Raw genomic sequence first — 25574 nt, 5'->3', positions numbered from 1 at the left:
GTCCTGAAAAGAGATATGCAGAGGAGACTGAATATGAGCTACCAGAGTTCAGGAAAAGTTTCAGAAGGAAAAAAAAAAACAAAATTATATAAATGATGGCAAAACTGGAAGTACTATGAGAAAGATGAGACGATGTGAAAAAATACAAGAGAGAGAATAAAAATAATAAACCTACGAACAATGAGATGGAAATATATGAATAGTTTTAAAAATTTAAGGAAAAAACAGATATGAAGGAAAGCAAATGGGCATCCAACATGTATATATAATTGTATTTTTCAAGTTGGAGGTGGCACGATAAAATAGTGGAAGTAAATACTTTTCTAAAATGTAATCAAAAGAACTAATTTTGTCTCAGAATTTTATTAGGTTTACCATTTATACCTTGCAGAACGTTTCTTCCTATTTCTGAAATAAAATTTAAAAAGAACTACTAGAAAATAAAAGAATGTTGTTTTAGAAGGTTGTTTAAAGATAATATTGTAATGTATATATTAAAATCATACACTGCCAATCAAGCGGAATGTCAATATACTTCCTTATTAGCTTGAGATACAGGAGGTTAAAACCCACTATTCTAGTATAGTTATTGGCAGCATTCCTCCCTCACTCTGCAGTGTTCCAGTTTAGACAAAACATAGAACATAGAAAATAGCAAATAGATAGTTGAGATCTTGAAAAAACTTAAGAATGGTGTTCCCAGGAGTCCCTCTTTGTAGAACTGTCTTAGAATCTAAGGGATAAATTTCTCACAAAAATAAACAACCAGATAATATACAGCAAGAGGATTTCAATATAATTATGATTTATTTATATAAAACAAATTTGGGATGGACCGATAAGAGAATATGTATTTTTTATAAGGTTCCTGGACAAGGTAGAAATTTATAAAACTAATAAAAATCAAATGTGGACTAGAAAAGGGCATTAGACAGTGTTGGAATTCTGAACTTCCTCTAATTTTATATATAGGATACCAAAGTATATCATTTATGATAGATAATTCAGTTATTAGAACTAAGAATCAAAAAATATCATTAACCAAAATGTGTAAAGAAGGGAAAGGAGGAGAAAAATGAATTATACTTTTATCATTGGTCATAGTAGGAAATTAATAAATACTATATATAAATATATGAAAGTGTATGTGTTTTATAAAGTGATGACAAAAAAGAAAGTACTAAAAAATTACATACTTTGGGGGGGCCTTGGTGGCTCAGTCAGTTAAGCATCTGACTCTTGGTTTGGCTCAGGTCCCTGGGATAAACCCAACACTGGGCTCCCACTGAGAGTGCAGAGTTTGCTTTTGATTCTCTCTCCCTCTATCTCTGCCCCTCCCCCACTCTATAAAATAAATAAACATTAAAAAAATAGAACAAATTATATTCTCCCTAACTGTAAAAAGAAATAAATGGAAACACAAAGCAAATAAAATAAAGGCTTTTTAAGAGGGGAAAACAATACTAACATATGGTAAAACCAAGACTGAATTTGATGATTATGTAAACTGTCTCAATTTGTCTACTAAAAGAAAAAAAATAAATTGAATTCCAAAGCAAAATTTCATACCATGCTGTATACAAAATAAACAAAGTAAACAAAATAAACAAAATAAAACAATTCCAGAAGTAAAAAGGACAACACCAACAAAATGAAAACAGGGTTACTTTCTTAAACACAAAGTAAATTTGTGCCTTTGAAACGTGACAAAGAATGGTACTTTGTTATGAAGATACAATAGTTATTAATATCTATGCACCAAATAACTCAACATGAATTTTCATAAATCAAAACAACATGTAAATCACTTCCAACAGAGCAAAAAAGGAAAGACAAATATACCGAAGACACAGACAATACATGTAAAAGGAAGTATCAATGGTTTTAAGACAGGTATATTTCAAAATTTTATATGAACATACAATTTGATGCAGAAATTTCACTTCCAGAAATGTATCCTAGTAACATGCTTATACTTATTCACAAAAGCTATTCACTGTAGCCTTTTTATACTGGAAAAAGATTGACAACAACCTACTACAGGACTAGGTAAGTAAAATTTGGTATTTTAACACAATGAGACATTACTTTGCCTTTAATATCAGAGTTATATTTACTAACACAGAACAAGCTCCAGGACATACCTATACACACACACACACACACACACACACACACACACACACACACACACACAACATATGTATGTAAATATGTGTGCATGCATATTCATAAGTGTGTGTATATATAGAGATAGACACATATACTTAAATATATACATATGTATGTACATGTGTGTGTGTGTGTGTGTGTGTGTGTGTACATTTAAACAAAAAAGACTGAGGCGCAAGTGGTAGACTAGTGTTAAAGCTCTGTTATTTTCTGGGCATGTGAAGGCTACACTTTTTCAGGAAGCCCATATTGCCCAGTCCTTTTGCTGTTTCAAGACCATCTGACTACTTAAGGTCATGGACTGTGAGCCTAAGAGACACAGGCCACCTTAAGGCTTCTGAATGGCTTAAGTGAAGCCTTTAAACACTTGTGAATGAGTTCCTCTCCTATTCTTCTGCTCCGTACTGGAGGACAGAGCCTGTATTCCAGTAGGTATGAAAGAGAAAGATGAAGACGGTCAGACCAGGTCACTGAGCAAATGGATAGAGCAGAGCACTGGGGCTCTCCACTTCCTCGCGTCAACAACAGACGGGATAAACTGAAATCAAGAAATAACTGTTTATTTAGTTAAACCACTGACACCCCAGGGTTGATTCCTTAATGAAGCTTACTTAGAGTATCTTAATATGGTACAGAGCAGAGTAGGCAGTGCAATCTTCAGTACAATAAACTGATAACATAGCTGGTAAGGGCAAATGGAGAACTGAATATCAGGAGACAGGAAGGTCTGACATGAATTTGTAGTGTCTGAACCATTTTTAACTAAATCAACTACATGTGTATGTTACCCATGTATGGGTAAGTTTTAGATTTCTTCTTAAATGAGAGAAAAACCAGGAGAATCTGATCAACTGTCTACTGGATAAAATAACCCTGGATGCTAAAGTATCAGTGTATTTGTGCCTGGACTTGTATGTGGTTCACACAATGCTAAATGTGAGATTACCAAAAAGCACTACACGCTACTGCAGGCAAACCGGGGAGGAGTTTGATATGACACTGAAAGCGTCATGGTGTCTAGGTTTACATCCAATGACAAATATTCATCTGATATGGCAATCAAAAGTGAAATTTTTAGTCAAAAGTAGTTTTGAGGGGCGCCTGGGGTGGTTCAGTTGGTTAAGCATCCGACTTCAGCTCAGGTCATGATCTCACGGTTTGTGGGTTCAAGCCCCACATGGGGCTCTGTGCTGACAGCTCAGAGCCTGGAGCCTGCTTCAGATTCTGTGTTTCCTCCTCTCTGTCCCTCCCATGCTCATTCTCTGTCTCTCTCTGTCTCTCTCTGTCTCTCAATAATAAATAAACATTAAAAATAATTTTTTTTAAATTTTTTTTAATGTTTATTTATTTTTGAGACAGAGAGAGACAGAGCATGAATGGGGGAGGGGCAGAGAGAGAGGGAAACACAGAATCGGAAACAGGCTCCAGGCTCCGAGCCATCAGCCCAGAGCCCGACGCGGGGCTCGAACTCACGGACCGCGAGATCGTGACCTGGCTGAAGTCGGACGCTTAACCGACTGCGCCACCCAGGCGCCCCTAAAAATAATTTTTAAAGTAGTTTTGAGCCTCTCCATGTACAAAGAGTGCAAAATATTGATTCTTAGAAACAAAATATTAAAAAGTAGATATAAATCTTTAATATTAAAGCAAACAGGACAGATAAGATGCATGAGAAAGTAACCCCAAAGATATTAAGCACAGACACACTCATTGTTTTACTGACTATACTAGGGATATAAAACATCCTTAACATGATCAAGAGTTAATACCACAAATGAATTGTGGACAAAAATGACAAACTCAGTAAACAATAGGAAAAGCAATCAATCTGGCATAGAAAATAAGAATCAAGAATTACAGCCCATGATCAGGAAAATCTGACAAACATGGAAAGATAAGTGTAGACCAGAATTAAGACAGGTTTTCTGAACATTCTGAAGTGTTATTATGCAATTACTTATTTATATGTTTAGTGTTTGTTTTCCTCCATAAAATACAAGCCCAAGAGTATAAAACTATGGTTTATCATTTTCACGAATGAATTTTCGTATCCCAGAATATTATCTACCATATAAAAGCAACTGAATAAAAATCTCCAAATTAAAACCATTATCTTAATGGTTTTTTCCAGTTACTTGGTAAAAAGGAAATTGAAGTTCATTACAAACCTACTTAAACTCATTGATTGTCATAAATGTCATAAATGCAAAATTTTATGTTAATACCAATATCTTATAAAAGTATATTATATACACACACCTGTATATGTGTATGCATACTGGCTACAAGTTTTATATTTTTATCCAATATTCAACAGTAACCAAGACATAGATTCATTATCAGTAAGTCACTCAAAATGTTTCCTAGTTTGTTTATTAATTTTAGAATTTAAAGAACTCCTCTAGAATCCAAATGGACCATTCCTAGGTATTAGAATTAAGGCTCTTGTGCCCCAAATGGGAAAACACATATTTAAAAACTTTCACACTATTCCAATGTATCCAAGAGAAGATGAAAATGTAATGACTTGTCCAAGATTAAGACGTGGAAGCAGTTGCTCAGATGTGTAAAATTTGAAAAAGTGAAATAATAAAGCCAGGTTAAGATCCTGAAATAATAAAGGATCCTAAATAAAGAGAAACATTGTTAGTTAAACTTGAGATGTTACCGATATAACAAATTTTAACCTAGACCAAAATATATCAAACCCATAATCACTAACATAAATTTTAAAAAGTCTAAAGAAAACTTTGCACTGAAAATCACTGGCTACCCATCACTCACCCTACAAGGAAAATAACTATTTCCTAAATTCTGTTGAAGATCACAAATATTTGTAGTTTCTCTATTTTACATATTAAGAGATATTAAAAAATCACCCAATATTTTAATAATGGCTTTATTACAAAACAAAGGCATGAAATTAACAGTGAAGACAAGCTAGAGGAAATAGAATCAGTGTAGAAAAAAAAGGAAAATTAAGCAATTATTGAATTTAAACTAAACTATTTGGAGAAAAAAAATCCTTCCTTAAGTTTATCCAGCTATGAAGAACGAACAAGCTATAGAAAGTTATAATCCATAACAATGGCAACTAGAGAACAAGTGAAGCCTTCAGAACTTTAAAATAAAATTACCAAAAGCAAAAAAAAAATGAACAAACAGATAAGTGTGGGGAAATAAAATGAGAAATCTTCTCAGAAAGGAGAATTCACACAGCCATATTTGGTTACAGGGAGGGGAACAAATTCTGGGTCAGGAAAGCAATTGAAAATTAGACCCCAGGTGAGAACAAGAATCCCAGGTCCTTCACACCTACTTTTCCTTTCTTCAGCCAATGAAGATACTCCAATGGCTATTTCTCCCCAGGTTACCAGTTCTAGACTCAGTTTACGTTTTTCTCAGTTCTCCAGAAGCCCAAATATTTAGATTTGGATCAAAACTTAGAGATGACTCCACCATTTACAGGTTTGTAATTCTAATTATAATGAGAGACCTGAAAACATGAGGGTCAAGAAAACAGGCCATACTTCATATGTGTCAAGAAGGTTTAGCAAACTGAGAGGTAGGGCAACCAGTTTGGTCTGATGATTTGCGGACTCACTGTAGTGGCTAAATATATGAAATAGCAATCATGAAAGTTACCAGAATATATCTGAATTCATTGTTGAAGTATTTGGTAGAAATCACTCAAATGGGGTTATGTGATTTAAATCAAATTAATTAAGTCATTTTAGGTTTTCTGAAGCAAAGTGTGCTGAAATATCACCACTGGAGAATTTTAATAAAGCTTAGGTAAGCTGATGTATAAAAAAGCATCTAGAATAATGCCTGAAACACATTAAAAGCCCACAGAGCTTCCTTTCTTTTCTAGTGCTCCTGATATGAATATGCATATATATATATATATATATATATATATTTATATGCACACATACATACATACATACATACATACATTTTTCGGAAAGCATGGGTATATACATTCTTTTTTTTTAATTTTATTTTTTAGGTTTTTTAATTTACATCCAAATTAGTTAGCATATAGTGCAATAATGATTTCAGGAGTAGATTTCTTAGTGCCCCTTAACCATTTAGCCCATCTCCCCTCCCACAACCCCTCCTGTAACTCAGTTTGTTCTCCATATTTATGAGTCTCTTCTGTTTGGTCCCCCTCCCTGTTTTTATATTCTTTTTGTTTCCCTTCCCTCATGTTCATCTGTTTTGTCTCTTAAACCCCTCGTATGAGTGAAGTCATATGATTTTTGTCTTTCTCTGACTAATTTTATTTAGCATAATACCCTCCAGTTCCATCCACATAGTTGCAAATGGCAAGATTTCATTCTTTTTGATTGCTGAGTAATACTCCATTGTGTGTGTGTGTGTGTGTGTGTGTGTGTGTGTGTGTATGTATGTGTGTGTATGTGTATATATATAAGATAAATATATATATACACATACACACACATACATACACACACATCTTCTTTATCCATTCATCCATCAATGGACATTTGGGCTTTTTCCATACTTTGGCTATTGTTGATAGTACTGCTATAAACATAGGGGTGCATGTGTCCCTTCGAAACAGCACACCTGTATCCCTTGGATAAATGCCTAGTAATGCAATTTCTGGGTCGTAGGGTAGTTCTATTTTTACTTTTTTGAGGAACCTCCATACTGTTTTCCAGAGTGGCTGCACTAGCTTGCATTTCCATTGATCGGAATACATATTAACTACCAACATCCTTCAAAGAACTGTGACTTTTTAGCATCCTTCATCTGGAATGTGTATATATAAATATAAATATGAACACAGCCATAATATACACATAATATATGTGTGTGTAAAACATTCTAGGATATTTAGAAGCTCTCATACTTTGCTCATATTGCTTATATAAATGTTCTTTAAGTCTTTTCCTCATAGAATGAACACAGACCAGGTATTTTTTCTAGACTGTTCCTGTGTAATTCATCTCATCTAAAATAATCACAATTTGGCTCCAAATATTTTCAAATTTAAAAATCATAATTACAAAGAATAGAGGCTAGAAATAAAGCAAGGAAGATGGACTTGTACAATACAAATAAGCTGAGTACCAGTTGACAATTCTGGATTTTTGAATAGCTTTCTTTTTCTGTTTGTATTATACTCTCCTGTGACTTAAAAGAATTTATATTTACAGGCGTAGAGAGTAGCAGGCCAAAATGTTAATAACAGAACAATAGATCATTATAACCAACCTTGCCACATAGTAAATATAAAGAAAATATCTAATTCGACATCCAGCAAATATACTTCCCGGCACATAACTAGTATGTCATGAATATAAAAAATAATGATTAGTATGTCTCAAATTAAAAGTTGTATTGCAAACTCTAATATTAAACTATTTCAGAAAATTACACTTTTTTTAAACTAGGTATTTCATTGCTTTGTTACCCTTTCCTTATCTAAGATGTAGTCTATCCAGACTTCCACCAAACACTTCCTGAGTAAAAACAGTACATATATATATTTTTTTCTTTTTCATTTCTTGGTAGCCTTCTAATTAGGAATTGCTTCTCTAAGAGAAAATAATTAATTGGCCATTTTATGGCATATATCTTATCCATGAAAATGTTTCAGGGTATATAATAGAACTGTGATTATATATTGGCCCTCTCTATTTATAATTTTTAACTTTAAAATCTCGACATTTTAAAAGTAATTCGATAAAAGATTCATACTATATTTTAAGATCTCATTAGAAAAGTCAATTCTTTCTTTCATAAAACATAGATAATGAACATTTACATTCTTTTAGTCTCATGCTTACACTATATGCAAGGGCTTTAGCTACTCCTTGAAAAACACTTGAAAATAGTTGAGGAAGCCGAAAAACATAAAAAATATATATACAACAGAATGAAAAGATGACAAAGCCAATTTGCTTCACAAGAACAGAGTTTAAAGGTTAAACTAAACAAATTAAGAAATTGAAATTTCACTCAATTTATATTAAGGGATATAATTATTTGTATAAATTAACCACGTAAGTTTGAGAACTTAAAACCTCAAATATAAACAGAATCAGGAATTTGATAAATGATTATCTTTGTATGGAAATAACAGATATTTTCCAAATTACATTAAAAATGCCATGTGATAAAATAAACAAACATTAAAAAAATTTTTGAAGATGCCAGGGTAGCTCAGTCAGTCAGGCATTGGATTACAGCTCAAGCCATGACATTGCGGTTCCTGAGTTCTAGCTCCACATTGGGCTCTGTGCTGACAGCTCAGAGCCTAGAGTCTACTTTTGATTCTCTTTCTCTGTGCCCTGCCCACTCATAATCTCTCTCAAAAATAAACATTAAAAAAAATTAAAATAAAAAAAATGCTATGCAATGTTTCTTTTTGTTTGATTTCCTTAGATTTTTCTTGCAGTATTTTTTTTTATTTGTATTAGTAAGAAGTGAAGATAAAAAAACAAATGTACAAATTTAGGGCTATTTTATCTGCTAGTAATAGAAAAGAGGGAAATCAAGGATGAAGGAAAGGGGAAAATATTAACAGAGTTTTAGGAAATGAGGGAATGGATAAAATAAAGTCATATTACCATTTGAAAACAGGAGGGCAAGGACAAAAGCAGTTAGTGGAGTCAGATATGAGCACCCCATGTATGTATGCACTCAGGTATGAGGTTAAAGTTACATCATTCTGTTTGTTGGGGAGCATCTTAAAGGAACCACCCTAACCAAAGCTATATATGCAAACTGCCTTTCTTAACTATAATATAGGGCTTACAAACCTTACTGAAATATTTTCCTTTCCAATTATTTAAATTTGTCATCTCTCGGGGCGCTTGGGTGCTTCAGTAGGTTGAGTGTCCAACTTTGGCTCAGGTCATGATCTCGCAGTTTGAGCCCTGCGTCAGGGTCTGTGCTGACAGCTCAGATCCTGGAACCTGCTTAAGATTCTGTGTCTCCCTCTCTCTCTGCCCCTCCCCCACTTGTGCTCCCTCTCCCTCCCTCTCTCTCTCTCTCTCTCTCTCTCTCTCTCTCTCTCTCTCTCTCTCTCTTAAATAAAAACATTGAAAAAATAAAAATCAATCAATTAATCCATTTCTCAACTCTCAAGTAGAACAGAAAATGAATGTTAACCCAATGGGTACTGATAAAATCCATAAAATCTCTCTCTCCCGACAAAAGCCCCTCCGCACAAAACTTCTAGGTCTTCAAGCTTCTCAGAATCCAGTCTATAAAATCAGGTAGAATTTTAGATGAGTTCTCAATAGAGACTTTCCTTCTGTCTCCTTTGAAAAGATTTTCAAATCTAATTCACTGTCAGTATTTGAGGAATTTATACATTGATAATAATGTCAAAGGAATTATCTTTACTTCAAGTTATAGTTATCTGGTTTTTGATATTTATTATATATTGTTTGTTTTTATGATTTTACAGTATTATATCAGGGGATGCTTAAATTTCTAGCAATGCTAAATCTCTTACCTAAAATAGTAGCAAGTCAGACATAATAATTGTTAGTATTTCTAAAACCCAATCCTGTTTTCACATGAAGGACTTTAAACTTTTATGTCTACCCTGCCTGAAATGCTCATTCCCAGGGTCTTTATATGGATGGCTCCGTCTAAACTTTCAAATCTGTGAATAAATGTTTCTTTTATAGAAAAGTCTTCCCTGATTATCCTATCAAACATAACACTCCCCAGTCAACCTCTATCCCAGGACACTATTTAATCTTTGATGCACTTCACACTTCCTCAAACCATGTTATATATTTGGTCATGTGTTGATTATGCCTTTTCCTACTAGAAGAGCGAACTAAGAGAAGGAGCCTTCTAACATTTACTATGCACCTGAATCCCTGGGAGCAATGTTTGAAAACTGGTATGCACACAGTATTTTTTGATGTCTTGAACGAATAAAGGCATTTAGGGATAAAATCAATATATGATTATTATCATCTTATTCTTTGGTAGAAATTAGAGGTTAACATCTTGAGGTCCCTAAAGTCACTACCTGAGTTTGGATCCTGATGCGGTATTTACCATCTGTGTGGCCTTTAGTTTGCTAATGTTCAAAAAGGAAAAAAGAAACACTGCTGTACAGAATTATAGTAAACGCAAGTAAACGAGTTATTGTGCATAGCAAAAAGGATTACAATATGTGATTTATCTTTGCTATTAATAACAAAAAATCAAACAATTTTATTGATATAGTAATATACGAAGGATTTTCTAGATAAGTCAAAGCAAAAGAATTGAGAGTATGATTCTATTATTCACTAAACACATTAGAAATGGCATATTCTAAATTAACTATAAAAGGCAGAGCATCTGTATAAAAAAATAAATCAATCTATAATGCCCTTGAATTTCAGAAAAACAAAATTAAAAAAAAAAAAAAAACAAAAACAATGACTGAGAATACAGCGAACCATCTAAAATACAGCACTTTATGGGGCGCCTGGGTGGCGCAGTCGGTTAAGCGTCCGACTTCAGCCAGGTCACGATCTCGCGGTCCGGGAGTTCGAGCCCCACATCAGGCTGTGGGCTGATGGCTCGGAGCCTGGAGCCTGTTTCTGATTCTGTGTCTCCCTCTCTCTCTGCCCCTCCCCCGTTCACGCTCTGTCTCTCTCTGTCCCAAAAATAAATAAAAACGTTGAAAAAAAAATTAAAAAAAAATACAGCACTTTTCATCTACTTGTGAAAGAACAATGTACAAGCTCAGTAAAGAAAGCAAGATTATGCATATTCATATAATGCTTCAGGGAACATGATAAATGAAACATAACCACAAAACCATTCATGGACTATGACATGATTACATTTCTTTTCACAGTTACCTGAAAACAAAGATTATTATGTAAAATATTTCTATGTTTTCAGAAGAAAAAAGTTTAAATTTCTAACTGAAGGCAAAAATAGAGTACATATTTTAAAAAATTGTCAAATATTACATGATTTCAACGTACTGTTTTTTAATTAAGAAAGTATGATTGAAACACAAAATCTTACGAGAAAAAATTACTTGATTCTCTGGTATTTAAAAATATAGCTTTAGCATTGCTTAACAATAAACAACAAATTATTGCTCAATCTTGCCCTAATTCTTGTTTTTTTTCTTGAACATTTGTGATTGTCTATCATGGTTTATTCTTGGCAAATTCCAAATGTTGAGGTTGTTCCAAGCTCTGTCTATGTTCCAAATGGAGGGAGTCTCAGTCAGCACCTAGTTTTTGGCTGACTGGAAGCTAAAACCTCAGGCAGCAGCTTTAAGGTATGAACATATATACAGGCTTGTGGGACCCCAATCGTAAATACTGCTGGCCTCTAGACCAGGTGATCTGGAGGTATTCCCTGGGTTAGTTGGAAATATCAGAGATCTAGACAAGTGTATAGTTTCTTTCTGGGAGGTACCATAAAGGCTGAACGACAGTACAAATATGCAATCCCAAGCCCACATTCCCTGAGAACACCCCTCTAGCCTCTAGGTATGTGACAAACCAGAACCCTGCCAGCCTCAGGCCAAGTTCCTGAATAAGAAAACAGGCCTCCTTTAAATAAAGACTGGGGATGTGTTCAGTCTTGTCTGTGCAGTGCCCTTGTGGTAGTCTGCCAAGAACGGTCTCTTCAGTTGTTACTGTCCCATAGGCCCCAGGAGCAGAAGCTTCCCTATCAAACAGAGCCAGGTGATTAAGGACCACCCCTTATGTGGACTGCACATGCTCACTGGTTTTAGTGAGACACGGGGAGGTCCAGAGCATGTATGCCAGCTTTACAGTGGGTAAGCAGGAGAGTACAGGCTCTACATGCACCTGCTGGCACTAGCAAAGTAGAGAGAAGGCACAAAACTGGTACCCTCTAGTACCTCTGTCCCTTGAGAGAGTCCCAACAGGTCTCCACCCTGTGGCAGATACTACAAGATTAACATGTGAATCTTCTTTACATATAATCTAGATGTCTTTCAAATTGTTGCTTTTGACCTGGGCCCCACTTCAAGTGAGTATGTGCAATCTCTGAAGGCAGTATCTCCACTCCCTCCAGCCTTTTGGGTCTCTTAAGTTTTAGCCCCATTGGTTTTCAAAGCTGAACATTAGAGGACTCATCTCTAGTGCAGAGCCCAAGAGTTGGGGTGCTGGATGTGAGACCAAAAAAAAAAAAAAACAAAAACCCTGGTCCTCAGGGAGAACCTTCAGATTTGTAAGATACCTTTCAATGTGTGTCACCAAGCCTCAGGTAGGGTTTTTGTTGAGACTATGTCTCTGCCTCTCCTACCCATTTCAGTGTGGCCTTTTAAAATTATTGCAAAGAATCTGGTCAGCCAATTTTTAAGTCTTTTTCAGAGGGAATTATCTCATACACAGTTGTAGGTTTGGTGTGTCTGTGGAAGACAGGTGAGTTTAAGATATTCCTATGCTGCATCTTAGTCCACCCTGCCCCCCACCCCCTGGCATCCATTTTTATATACACACATACTCCTGTTTGTGACCAGTGAAGCAAATTTGGGTGAACAAATGTGGCAAGAATAAGTGGATCAACATGAAAATGAAAGAGTGGTTAAACACGTTTGTATATGTTTTTTTATAAACAAAAATAATTCATAGCAATTGTAGAAAAATTCAGAACTATAGAAAATTACACAGAAAATAATAGTCGTCCATATCCCCACCAGATAATAAACACCAAAATATTTCATGATATATCTCTCAAATCTTTTTCTCTTACTTTCTACAAATTCTTTTAGAACTATATTAACATATGTAAATAATTATATATATCAAAAGCCCACAAATAGTATCAAATATATAAATATTCCATACAATATTAAATAATTTAAATAAATTCATAAATGCTAAATTGGATTCATTTGAAAATATCATCTAAATTTTTCACTTAAAGCTATAAACTAATCTGCTTTTAAATTTTTAAGTTTTATTTATTTATTTTTAGAGAGAGAGAGAGAGAGAGAGAGAGAGAGGAGTGAGGGAGGGGAAGAGAGAGAGGGAGAGAGAGAATCCCAAGCAGGCTCTGCACTGTCAGCACAGAGCCTGACGTGGGGCTGGAACCATGAGATCATGACCTGAGCCCTGATCAAGAGCCAGACATTCAATTGACTGAGTCACCCAGGTGCCCCTAGGGTAATCTGTAAAATAAATAAATATGCATAGCCAACCATTATTAATTCATTAAATTAATTAATGCCAAATGGTAAGTTATTTGAACAATTATAAGTTTTCACTTTTAATATAAGCTGATTACACTCTTGTATATATAATTTATGTTCATAAGTGCATTTCATATCATTTCTTTAGAATAACCTACCAGTTGTAAAATCGTTTGGATAAAGAGAGTGTATTTATCCCCACTGTCAGTCTGGGTTCTCCGGAAGCAGATGTTAAAATTAAGTTGGTGGTACAAGATTTTTACTAGGAATAAATAGCTGTGAAAGAAAGGGAGGCAGCAGGATTGAACAGAGGAAGTTGGTCAGCAGTGTAGGTCCAAGATTTATTTATTTATTTTCTCAGGGTCTATTCATGTCTTTTGTTGTTTTTTTCTTTTGGTGTGTTCATCTTATTTCTTTTTAGTTTATCATGTATTAAAGATATTCATCTTTTCTGTCTCATTGTATTTTGCAAATAATTATATAGGACCCACTTCTAACATTAATAGTGCAATTTATTTAGATAAATTTTTTTAATTTTAATTTTATTTTTTTTAATTTACTTCCAAATTAGTTAGCATATAGTGCAACAATGATTTCAGGAATAGATTCCTTAATGCCCCTTACCCATTTAGCCCATCCCCCCTCCCACAACCCCTCCAGTAACCCTGTTTGTTCTCCATATTTTATAGTCTCTTCTGTTTTGTCCCCCTCCCTGTTTTTATATTATTTTTGCTTCCCTTCTCTTGTGTTCATCTGTCTTGTGTCTTAAAGTCCTCATATGAGTGAAGTCATAAGATATTTGTCTTTCTCTAAGTTCTCTTAGCATAATACCCTCTAGTTCCATCCATGTAGTTGCAAATGGCAAGATTTCATTCCTTTTTATTGTCAAGTTATACTCCATTGTATATATATATATACCACATCTTCTTTATCCATTCATCCATCGATGGACATTTGTGCTCTTTCCATACTTTGGCTATTGATGATAGGGCTGCTATAAAAATTGGGGCACATGTGTCCCTTTGAAACAGCACACCTGTATCCCTTGGAGAAATACCTAGTAGTAGTAGTAGGATTGTATGGTAGTTCTATTTTTAATTTTTTGAAGAACCTCCATACTGTTTTCCAGAGTGGCTGCACCAGTTTGCATTCCATTTAGGGAATATTAACATACCTTTAACACCAATTTTATACGCTGTTATAAAGGCTTGTTTATCTTATTTTCTTTTTTTTAATGTTTATTTATTTTTGAGACACAAAGAGACAGAGTGTGAGCAGGGGAGGGGCAGAGAGAGAGGGAGACAGAATCCAAAGCAGGCTCCAGGTTCTAACCATTAAGCACAGAGCCTGACACGGGGCTCAAACCATGAACCGCAAGATCACGACCTGAGCCAAAGTCGGACGTTTAACTGACTAAGCCACCCAGGCGTCCTTATTTTCATACTTGCTATTTCTTGTAAATAAAAGTATTAATATTTTTTTTGCATGTTGTAACTTGCTACTTTACTACATTTTCTTATTAAAATAATTTTTGAATTGATTCTCATGATTTCTTGGTATGCAGGTTTAGCATCTATAAACTTTACCTATTCTCAAGCATCAATTATTTGATATCAACCAATTCCAATACAGCCTGGTACCACAATGAAATGATACAGTGGGGAGTATCATGGGGGATGGAATGGATGGATGGAATAAGTGTATTTTGCTTGCCTGAAGAATGTGATTATTTGTTATCAGATGGTAGGACTATAATAGTCTGTGGACCCTCAAAATGCCAGAGAAATACTTCTGGTTCCACGTGTGTCATAGACTCTAAGTCTAAAGTTCTCTTTTGTCTGGCAAAAGAGTGGATGCAGGATTAAGATAAGAGATGGCTAATGTCGGGGCGGGGTGGGGAGACAAGAGTCCTGAATAAGGGTCCTTGCCCCTTATTTATTCAGATCAGAAGGCTTGCAAACATGTTGGCCATATACAAAGAGAAAAAAGAAACTAGGAACATTAACTTGGGGATGTAAGGGGGAAAAGGGGATTTTGAAGATATAGAGTATTTGGGGTTTGGGTCAATATAAAACAAAATCTGGGCACCAGGCAGATGGGTAGACGGTTGTTAACAGCAGACAGGAGGCACCATGCCTATTTATCTTTGCTAGCCTAGAGGATGAGACAGATAGGGGGCATAACCTCACGGTTAATAAGGCACCTTTTCTTTTGTTAACTATCTCCACTCCAGGCTGCTTTGCCTGTAGTACAGTGGTCCATAGTCCAATTCACCAATTTACCTAACCTGGCCCTATTCTCTTATGAAAGCAGCTTTCTGCTATAGTACTAAATTTGGGGGTGCTTTCACCCTGAATATCTAATTTTGTTATTCCTATGTATTGGGCACCTTGGCACCGTTTCTATTTCAGGCCTTTGCCTCTCCCTATTTTGGGGGGCTCTTCACCCCCTATTTTGGGGTGCCTTTGCACCTCCCTATTCCTGACACCTTTGTGCCTCCCTATTCTCGAGGTGTCTTTGCACTCCCCATTCTTGGGGTGCCAATTTGGTTTACCCAACCTCGGCTGTGAGCATTTTATGGCTTTGTATTTCTCTATGCCTTGTTAACCCACTGGTCTAAGTCCGGGGGATTCCTAAGCTTATCCCCCACACAGGTGGTCTTCCAGGACTTTGTCACACCTTCTCAACATAGGAGAGAAACAATGTGACAATCTCTACAAATGCACTACTGGATAAATGACCCTACATTCCAAGACTAGGTCATCAACAGTGGCTTTGTATTTACCTGGCTCTTTCTCTAAGGATGCTTACCCCTGGAATGCCTAGGCAAACTGTCCACATAGAAGCCCACTCATATGTGGTGTGCTCAATAATGACTGGTTAAATATGCATACAAGAAAAAAATGTTCTATTTTTTGTCCTTCAATTTTATTTCACCTAATATTACTGTTCTTCTTTATTTCTGTTCAAATAATGTACATTTTATCATTAGAAATCTAGTGAGTTTTTTTTTACATAGATTTCTTTTATAAAGCATTAATTGGATCTTAATTTTTTGCACCATGTGAATATATGTCTTTAGTAGGAAAGTATAATTCACACTGACTGCCACGATCGCTATGCTTACGTTTCACTCTTCTTACATAATTTTATGATAGTTTAACATTTTCATGTGTAATTAAATGTATTATTTTAGCCATATTAATTATATTATTCTGGTATTATGGAATTTATTTAATGGAGCACTTCATTCAATTTTTAATTCTTCTGGAAGTTGTGTTCAACTTAAAAAATACATTTGTCTATTTTTCTATTTGCATCAATATATAAATGATACTTATTGACTTTCAATCCTACATAAAACCCAGTAATTAGTTATCACTTATTATTTATCACAACCAGTCATACTGCTAAGTATTTTGTAAGTAGATCTCTTGATCTTCATAAAACGTGTATGAGATAGGTATTGTTTTTATTTCCACTTATTTTCAGGGAAATTAAGTAACGTCAAGATCACAAAGGTTCACTCAAAGAGAAAACTGGAATTCAATTAAACGTGTCACATTCCTACACTACAAGTTCTTGATCGCTACATTCTATTGCTATAATTTATACTCCTCCTTCACCAGTGTAACTTGGAGAATGCCTTATCACACATCTCAAATATTACCTCTCCACACACACACACAGAATGTGAAATTCTCTCTGACTTCCCAAACATTATTACTTGTCCCTTTTTGTGTTTCCCATCACTTGCTACATCTGCAAACACTTACCATGATATTTTTTACTAGTGGTTGTCTGCCTGCTTCTTGAACTATATAGCAAACTGCCCTTAATCTGCTTTCTCAAAGTCTGCTATGATCATTTACCCATAATAGGTCATGGGTGAGTCTCATCCATTATACATATGAATAGTTGAATATATTGTCCTGTTTAACTGGAACTACACAACCAAGAGAGTTCTCAAATATGCCTGTGTTAAAATTAAATGTTTTATCGGTATTTAATGTATTTAATAAAAGAAAATCCAGACTGAACCAAATTTATGTTACAAACTACTTAATGCAGACAGTATAGAACTTTCATAATTGTTTCTGTGCTTATGCAGATTGTTTTTGGTGATAAAGGTATGCAAAATATATTAGAATATACCAAAGCAAAATGAAACATAGTACCAAAATATTCTGATCACCATGCTCTCAGGATCTTAGTGAAGAGTATTCTAGCAAAAGCAATGTATGTTGACAATAGTTAAAGAAAGAAAGAAAGAAAGAAAGAAAGAAAGAAAGAAAGAAAGAAAGAAAGAAAGAAAGAAAGAAACAAGGTTCCTAATTCTAAAATCTCATTGGAATTTTAACTTTGTTTCAATTTCACTCACCATTAACTGCAGACAGGTTGACTCTTCCTGAAGATATGAGAAATAGAGTCCTTTGAAACAGATGAACTACTGGAGGGCTCTGAAGGGAACAGCAGTGGATCTTCTCTCAAGTCCCACTGTCAAAGATCATTTTCAGTTAATACAAGAGGCTCGACTATACCACACTGTAATGCTTTCAATTATATTTATAGTGCTTATAATTATAATTATAGTTTTATAGTTTAGAGAACAAATGATCCAAAATTATTTCCATTGAAATTACTATCTATTAAAGCAGAAGACCTTATTAAAGAAATTAACCTTTGTATAAAAATATGAACAAAGAGTGATTAAAGAAGTGCTCATGATTCACTTCTACTTCAGATACTATCCCATTCAAAAGCATTCTGATTTCCATGCAGTCTATACACTGGTAATGAACTGGAGTAGTTATGCCTAAGTTCTTCATGCAGATGATAAACTGAGAACAAGAATTATATTGTCTCATGATACATATTTTACTTTCTTGCAATTAGTGTCCCTGAGTCATAAACATAGTAGGCAAAATTTCCAACATCTTATAATGATAAAAAATATATTTATCAAATAGTCAATACATCAACTGAGTTTCATACTTTCCCTTCCTATAACAAATATTTTATATAATTCTATAAATATATGTAAAAACATACCATAACACTGAGCCTGATTGGCAAATGAAAAGTGGTACCACTGTAATATTTTCAAAGTAATTAAAAATTAAGCAGGTAAGGAAAGAGTCAACAGTAATAAACTATGAATAGATTTCATATATACTTGAAGATTTTAAATCTTATATATGTAAAGCTTCTACATTTTTGTTGTTCATCACTACCTTTTCCTTACAAAATACAATAAAGTTTTTAACGTTGGGTCAATGAAACTTAGAAGTTACTATACTGTTGCTTTAAATTAGACAATAATGCAATGGAAAGCAGTATTTTCACAAAACTTTTAAAGTTTATTAGTTTATAATCTTCTGACATACATATTTTTCCAGTTTATATCAGAAAATTATAATGAATGAAAAGCAGTATCACCTGTAGTCTTAGCACAGAGCAATAAATACCACTTTTTTTTACTATACTATTATATTTAAGATATATTTAAATAAAGGATTTTTTCCACAAAAAATGCTGAGAACATTAGTTATTAAATAAGCACACATTTTATTTTTTAAGTTTATTTATTTATTTTGAGAGAGACAGAGCATACAAGAGCAGGGGAGGGGCAGAAAGGGAGGGAGGGAGGGAGGGAGGGAGGGAGGGAGAGAGAGAGAGAGAGAGAGAGAGAGAGAGAGAGAGAGAGAGAGAGAGAGAGAGAGAGAGAAAGAGAGAGAGAGAGAGAGAGAGAGAATCCCAAGCAGGTTGCATGCTGTCAGCACAAATCCTGCCTGACTTGGGACTCGAACTCACAAACACTGAGATCATGACCTGAGCCCAAATTAAGAGTCGGTTGCTTAATGACTGAGCCACCAAGGCACCCCTATAAGCATACATTTTATTTTTTTATTTTTTTTTAATTTTTTTTTTTAACGTTTATTTATTTTGGGGACAGAGAGAGACAGAGCATGAACGGGGGAGGGGCAGAGAGAGAGGGAGACACAGAATCAGAAACAGGCTCCAGGCTCCGAGCCATCAGCCCAGAGCCCGACGCGGGGCTCGAACTCACGGACCGCGAGATCGTGACCTGGCTGAAGTCGGACGCTTAACCGACTGCGCCACCCAGGTGCCCCAAGCATACATTTTAAAAGTGTAATCAAAGTTCCCACTTTGATTTACTATGGTTCTTAAACTCTTGAAATGTCATATTTAATTTTCCTAATTATTAAAACAATAAATACCTATTTTGGAAGATACAGAAAATATTAAGAAGCAAATTAAAATTTTTAATTGTTATTTGATATTCAAAGATTGAGTGAAAATAATTCTGTAAGTTTTTTAATAGAAACATCTCCATTTCTATATTCCAAAAGACAAAGAAAATGATGCAGTCAAAAATTACTGAATAAAAACTGAAGCATTAAAATTAACAGGTACAAACCTGGAGATATCACACAAGTAAAGGTAAACATTTGGAACAGGGGAAGCAGTATTCAAATCTGCCTATATGGTGCTCTTTATTTTGAACCACTATGGTACGGCTTTAACACATGTCTGAATATATCCAATTAGCCTTCTGCTAAACTTCCAGGAGATGGGGTGAGGCGAATCTTTCATAGGGAATACCCCATGCTAGATAATAATGAATTCCCTTATTCTACCTGAATCCATATAATGGTATCAATTGGAAAGATGACAGGCAGTAACCTGTAACACTAGCTTGTTTTGAAACAGATGGACAATCGAACAAACAATATTTGTTCATTAAAGATTATTAGATACATACATATATAACAAATGCATGTATAAACATAGCACATATAAATGCACACATAAAGACTTTATAATCTCCTTCAGTAAATCATTCCAAGACTGAATTTTTGATTAAGAATTTTATGGTTTCTTATGACAAGGTAAGAATTTGCACACTTCAAGTCAGGTACTGCCTTCTTATTTCCCAAGAACATACATCTTTTAGTCATTAAGACATAGGTTAGATGTAGACAGAACCACAGAAGAAGCCAATTCTGTCTTTCATCTTGTCTCGTCTCATTTTCGGTTCACTCTTTTTGTCTCCTATCTAAGAAATCCCCAAAGCCTTTTCCTCACAGCCTCCACCACTAATGTGAAGAACAGGAACCAGCATCCACGCTTTAAGGCCCTCTTCGCTCCAAGGGGCTCTTTCTGTTTTGGAACAGCTACACCCAATGCTACATTAGCTGCCGGTTACAACTTAGTGATCTGACAAGTTTAGACGTTACGCTATGTGCGCCACAAATATTGCTACCATCTGTCCCTTTACATCACTATTACAATATCACTGACTGTATTCCTTATGTTCTTTTTATTCCTATGGCTTACTCATTCCATACCTGGAGGCCTGTATCTCCTACTCCCCTTCTCCATTTTATCCAAACTCCCACTCCCTTTCCTCAGGCAACCTGAGTTTGTTCTCCGAATTTGTAGTTCTGATTCTGCTTTATCTTCATTTATTCTTTTTTTTTTCTTTAATTCCATTGATGTGTGATACAGTATTTGTCTTTGTCAGTGTCACTTAACTCACTTAGCCTAACACCCTCTAGGTCCACCCATGTTTCTCAAATGGCATGATCTTACCTTTTTTTATGGCTGTGTAACATTCCACAGTGTGTGTGTGTGTCACTTTTTCCTTATCCATTTGTCTACTGGTGGACACTCAGGTCGCTTCCATGCCTAGGCTATTATAAATAAAGCTACAATACACATTTATTTTTAATTTTGGGGGGAACCTCTATATTGTTTTCAACAGTATCTGTACCAATTTACATTCCCACTAACAGTGCACACGGGTTCCTTTTCCTCCACATCTTGTTAACACTTGCTGTTTCTTCTTGATTTTAGCCATTCTGAAAGCTATGAGGCGATATCTCCTGTGGCTTTGATTTGCATTACCCTGATGATGAGTGATGTTGAGCATCTTCTCATGTGTCTGTTGGCCACGTGTATGTCTTCTTTGGAAAACTGTCTATTCATGCCCAATGCCCATGTTTTTAACTAGACTGTTTGTGATTTTGGTGTTGAGTTATAATAAGTCCTTTATGTATTTTGGTTGCTAACCTCTTACTAGATATATCATTTACCAATATCTTCTTCCATTCAGTCAGTTTTTTTGTTTTCTAAATGATTTCCTACACTGTGCAAAAGCTTTTTATTTTAATGTAATCCCAATAGTTTCTCCTTGCTTTTATTTCCATTGCCTTAGAAGAGATATATACCAAAATGTTGCTATGGCTCACATCAGAGAAATTACTGCCTATGTTCTCTTTTAGGATTTTTGTAATTTCAGATTTCAGGTTTAGATCTTTAATCCATTTTGAGTTTATTTTTGTGCATGGTGTTAGAAAGTATTTCTTTTTTTAATTTCATTATATTTGTTGCTGTCTTTACAGTTCATATTTCCCAACATAGATTACAAAAATCTTGTATGAATATAAATAGTTCTTCTATATGTAGCTGTCCAGTTTTCCCAGCACCATTTATTGAAAAGATGGCCTTTTCCACATTGTATATTCTTGCCTCCTTTGTCATAGATTAATTAAAATAGAAATGGAGGCTTATTTCTGGGGTCCCTACTCTGATCCATTGATCTATGTGTCTATTTTATGCCAGGACCATACTGTTTGGATTACTACGGATTTGTGATATATCTTAAAATATGGAATTATGACAACTACATCTTTATTCTTTTTTCTCAGGATTGTCTTGGCAATTTGGAGTCTTCCATATTTCCATGCAAATTTTAGTACTACTTGTTCTAGTTTTGTGAAAAATGCTCTAAGTGCTTATACACATCTCAGGTGAGTGTCAAAACAATTTTTGAACTATGTATTAACTTCAATTTATGAATAGGAAAAAAAAAGCTCAAAGGATTGTAACTGGCCAAGTTACTAAATAGTGAAGCTAAAATTCCAACCCTGGTTTTCATCTGTGCTTATAAACACTCTACCATATTGATTTTCTTTAAAAAATTTATACCTATCTACACATCTCCCCTCAAAGCATTCCTTTCTGAATTACATTTTCTTGTGCTTTCCCTTTGTGACGAAATTAATTAGTGGCTCTTTCTAATGCAGAATTAGTGCATGCTGAAAACCAGAGAAAATGTATTCCAAGGAGTAAATTCAATGATACAAATTTGGGCAGAATGACAGTCTTAGAAAGGAATAACTGAATATACTTGAAATTGTAACACAAAGACCACTGTTTCACTTCCCTCAGTGGTCTGAGGGACCACTTCCTCAGGGCAATTGTAACACTTCCCTCAAATATGTGTTTCTTCAAATTACATTGTAAGTCAGATACCTGAGCCAAAGAATTCACTGGGGGCAGTGTTCTTCCAGGGAAGGACAAAGGGCCAAAATGAAGAAGATGGGGAAGAGTCTGAGGTGTATCTATTTGGACTCAGGTTCAGGGATCCAGTAGATCCGTAAAGGACTTACAACATGGGGGAGCATAGTTCCATATCTGGGCAAAGAAGCTTTAACTAATACGCCCACAAATACAGATGTGTTCTCACCAAAAGATGAATGCCAGAAAAAAGAACTGTTTTCAACCTACAGTAAAGGCAATTACCCAAAGCAAGCGAAGCATTAACCTAAAGTCAGGATTGGGAACTGCAAAAATAATAAAAACAAAGGAATCAGGATTTTAAATTATTCATCTGAGTTGAAGTCTTAAGGAATCTAAAGTAACTAGGAGTCAAAACATAAAGTGAGGCATACAGGCTTGCAAATGGGGAATTAGCTATTTATACTACATTGTTTCAGTACTCCACACTCTCTTGAAATATAATCCCATCAGTTTTTGGTGCATACCACACCATATCAAAACACAATGGCCTAAAATAACACACATAGATTGTTTCTTATACTCTATGGCTTCAACTGGTGATTCTTTCGGTCTTGGCTAGCTGAATGGGGCTGAGCGGAGTAGCAAAACTTTACTTACTGGAAAGGATTGCTGTGACAGCAACTGTCTCATTCTCTTTCATCACACAGTGGAAGAAGGGTTTCTAGCAGCTAGAGAAGGTTAGTGACAAGGGGGTCTCTACTTGCATTCACATCTGCTAACTTCCCACTGGTGAAAGCAAGTTGGTTGGCCAGACTAGCATTCAAATGGGACAACCAGCAACGTCACGTTGCAAAAGGGTGTACTTGCAGGAATGGGAGACATTTGTGGTCATTTTGGAATCTAACAAAATATTCTATAACTAAAGGCTAAATTTACTGAAGTTTTAAATGTTTTTCCAGTGTTAAGAAATAAGAACACACATCCTATTTACTTCCTCAGTTTCGCTGGGTTTTGCAGGAACCTTCTAACATCAAAACCACTTGAACATAAATGCAAGAAAACCATAATCATACAGCTAGCAGCCAGAGAATGTTTACCAAAGTCCCCACATATTCCACAACTTAAGAACGGCATAAGACATTGCTATTAGACTGTAAATAATTCTAAGTCTGTCTTACAGATACAAGTAGCTCACAGAGTCAGTCATGAAAAAGTAATAACTCTTTTAGAATCGGGCTCAATTTATAGGCACTTTTCTGAATGATTTTCCAAAATACACATACTAATATATTTTTTAAAGGTCTGAAAGTAATCATATAATGCTGTTAAAGATAGAGACGATTATGGGATAGTATTATGTTAGTATTCACTCAGTTACTTTACTAAAAAGTGATGATAATGTCTTTAGATAGGAGATACTGTTCTCTTTACTTTGCAGATTATTTGCTGGAATCTTCTGTCATTTGATGACTTTAACAATGCCTTGCACATAATCAATTACAACCTCAGCTACCATATCAGCTCCATTATTGGACTGGTGGAGTAGATGTCACAGTTTTAAATTTATATGTAAAATGTTCTGCACTGAAGACTTCTAGCATTCTGTAAGAATATTCAATTTGAATAATAGTAGCTTACAAATGCAGTTTTTTCTGCATCACCCAAAGGTAAATAACATCATTTGATTTCAATTAAATAAAGTGACAGTAAAATCTTTGTAAGCAAAAATGTAACAATAAAAATACATTAGGATGGAAATTAATAGGCACACCATAACTTATGCTTTAGGATGCATTAGAATGCATGTCAGCTGCTCCAATTGCATTTCTTAAAATACAAAACAAACTTTATTCACTAAATTCATGACAGAAAGGAATCCTGAAAAATTATACTTCTTTACAATGTCTAACTCCAATATGCTTTCCACTAGGTAAACGTTTGATTCACAGAGGACTCAGAAAATATGTAACACAGATGTATGCTAGCTAGAAGGTACTGATGAGAATGAAGTGATTAGATCTCTAAATTACTCTCATTCTTTAATTCAATGCAATTAAATATATTCTCTAAACAGCTCTGATATTTTCAACAATTTCCCTTGGTTACTGCAAGAAACAGAAAATCAAGGAAGAATTACTGTACTAGACTGGCCCGATCTCACGGCACTCAGTCTTTTAGAGAAAGGGTATTTCTATCCATTCCTCAGGATCTGTGTCCCTATTTTAAAATCCTACGTTATTCTGAGACAGGCGTCAGAAGGTCCTGGAGGTATCCACCCTGACGGGTTCTGTCCTTCCTCTCATCAGCGTGATCTTGAGCAGCTGGAAGCGTTCTGTTCAGTTAGAGTTCTACCTAGGGCACTGAGATACTCTTTTCAGGTGGCGAGAGGTTGCACTGGCTCAAATGAGTCTTACAGCCATTTCTTCTCTGGAAATGTCGCTGGCCCTCTGGCTTCTCTGCTGGAAACTAGGGACATGATCCCTATACAATGAGAGTCCAAAATTTTTCCATTCTCACCATCTTCCTACATACTTGGCCAGAAAAAAATCTTTCTAGTTTTAGTGAAACCTTTTCCCCTTTATATTTAGGATCAAAATATTTTACCTATGTCCCAATATTCTCACATCTCTAGGGCTTAGGAAGATTCACAGGAGACTTTGGTATCCATCCTTTCCCAAACTCACTCAAAACAATGATCACAAATCTGGCCATTTGCTTATATCAAATGGATTTAAGGTGGGAGTGATAAAAAATACAGGGATGAGAAACTTAAAGTAGACTACCACACATACACCTAGCTTGCAAGGTACTAGTAAGACTTAGAAATGATGCATGTGAAATTTCTGGCATATTCTAGAGTTGCTCTAGCTCTCCTCCTCCTCCATTTCCTCCTCTC

At 35.1% G+C, this 25574-nt stretch overlaps 1 long non-coding RNA gene across 9 annotated transcripts in view; it reads right to left on the bottom strand.

The window, feature by feature from the left end:
• The window catches only part of LOC111560024, a 319103-nt gene that overhangs the window by 221493 nt on the left and 72036 nt on the right, over positions 1–25574 (bottom strand). For 8 of the 9 annotated variants that reach the window (XR_006596337.1, XR_006596340.1, XR_006596338.1 and 5 more), the window contains exon 3: positions 17730–17845. This is a non-coding gene — a long non-coding RNA (uncharacterized LOC111560024). Of the gene's footprint in view, positions 1–13278; positions 13328–17729; positions 17846–25574 lie in introns of those variants that run through there. The other variant, XR_006596344.1, reaches the window with a different exon arrangement.

Source organism: Felis catus, chromosome B1, assembly GCF_018350175.1.
Source record: "Felis catus isolate Fca126 chromosome B1, F.catus_Fca126_mat1.0, whole genome shotgun sequence".
Lineage (NCBI taxonomy): Eukaryota > Metazoa > Chordata > Mammalia > Carnivora > Felidae > Felis > Felis catus.
This window is presented reverse-complemented; position numbering and strand designations above follow the sequence as displayed.